This window comes from Euprymna scolopes, chromosome 27 (genome assembly GCF_053919585.1).
Source record: "Euprymna scolopes isolate OS-2025 chromosome 27, ASM5391958v1, whole genome shotgun sequence".
Classification (NCBI taxonomy): domain Eukaryota; kingdom Metazoa; phylum Mollusca; class Cephalopoda; order Sepiida; family Sepiolidae; genus Euprymna; species Euprymna scolopes.
In genome coordinates, this window is record NC_136508.1 from 44,524,119 (window position 1) to 44,525,974 (window position 1,856).

Below are 1,856 nucleotides of genomic sequence, written 5' to 3' on the forward strand. Positions count from 1 at the left end.
TTCACTCCTCACATTAAAAATCGACCTTGTGCCTAATTTGCTCGGTGGGGGAGCAAATAAATACCCTTTTCTTGGCCTTTTTGCCAAGATCAATGTGTAGAATCTGTTCCGGCCGATACTACAAGCAAAGACCATATGTAGGGGCAACTACACATATAAGACCTTGGTCAATGTAGGGGCAACCCTTCATACCAATTGTCACTATCCAGCTCCCCTACTCCCCGGGGAGTTGGTGCCCATTTCTCCTTCATTCCTCACATTAAAAATCGGCCTTGTGCCTTATTTGCTCGGTTGGGAAGCAAATAAATACAGTTTTTCTTGGCCTTTTGGCCAAGATCAAAGTGTAGTATCTGTTCCTATTACATGCTGTACTTATATTTGTAACTTTGTGATATAAAGTGGGGGATCACTTTTCTGTATTAATTTAATGTAAAATGATCACCCACTTTACAACCAGTCAGTCTCAAAGCCATTGAAGTATTTCTCCAGATCATTCAAGCTGTTTTTGAAGGATTCCAGTTATTTTTTAAGCATTCAAGTCATTCTTAAGGTAATTCAATTCATCCTTAATTTCATTAAACTCATTCTAAGTCATTTACTTTTTATTTATTTAAGTAATTTTAGCCCATTTTTCGGTCATTTTAGTTTATGTTTAAGAATTTCATGTCAATCCTACATTCACGCATTCATTCATTACACGAGAGCATGCGACTAATGGCTATCGGCCTTGTTTAAACAAAAAAGAAATAGGCTTTTTATATCAATGTCAGAGCTAGCAAAAAAAAATCAATTTTCTGGATATATATATTATTAGCTTGGGTTCCCTGCATTGCCCAGGTGTTTGGAGGTATGTGTTGAGCAAAAAGAAAAAAAAAGAAGTGTAGTAAACAGGCAGGCTCGAACCCGTGATGCAAAGGCGGAAAAGAGAGTGAAAGAAAATCTGACGTCTTACTGATACTCCATGACGCGACCGGAAGTTCGGAACGTTAAAATTAGGCAAAGTCAATCCAACCAATATGATTGCTTGCAAAAATGGCTCGCAAAAAATCCACCCTTCCTTGTAGAAAATAGCCCAGTTGAGAGTAAAGGAATTAATGTTTTTGGCCAATTTTTCGATATTTGTCGTCCGAGACGTTTGAGCTTATAAAGGATACCGATCTCGTGAAAATCCGTCGCTTCTGTCGAAAGTTTAAGGCATACATACATACATACATACATACATACATTTAAACAGACAGGGAACATTTATATTATAGATGTAATAGAATGTAATATATTCAGCAGTATTTGAAACCGGCTTGTTTGCTTTGCAGATGAGGCCGTGAACTATTTTCTCACAAGCACAGACTCCGATAAAAATCTTAAACACATCTTGTGGAATTGGGTAAATTCTTTTCGCCAATATCTCGATGGAAAACAAAGCTTAATTAAAGGACGTCTTGAACTATTTCCATTCAAACAGGCTGATCCTAGTTCTGTGATTTCCGCCATCTCAAATTACGTACAACCTGTTTACTTTCAATTTTAATTTCAACGTCGTGAAATTCTCCAAGGGCAAAATATTGCTGGTCGGTCAAGATGAAGTAATTAGCGCGATAATCATGCGCGTCGTGTAATTAACATGTCACGCCCCTTGCTACACCTCTCGTCTCATTGTTCCATTCCCATCGTAAACTTAACCTTGGTATACCGTCTGTACGTGCGATTCACTAATGACGTGGGGTACTTTTTTTTTTAACAACTAGTGGTTGTAACCGTGCGATGATTGTAGTCGCTGCAGTTATATTTTTGCATAGCATCATTTATTCATTACGCATAAAATCAGATGATTATTGTTGCATTCGTTTCCCCGATAT

The 1,856-nt window shown here is 37.7% G+C and overlaps 1 pseudogene; it reads left to right on the plus strand.

The window, feature by feature from the left end:
* Nucleotides 1-310: 310 nt before the first annotated feature.
* LOC145249137 (U2 spliceosomal RNA) lies at nt 311-447 on the plus strand (annotated as a pseudogene).
* Nucleotides 448-1,856: the final 1,409 nt, after the last annotated feature.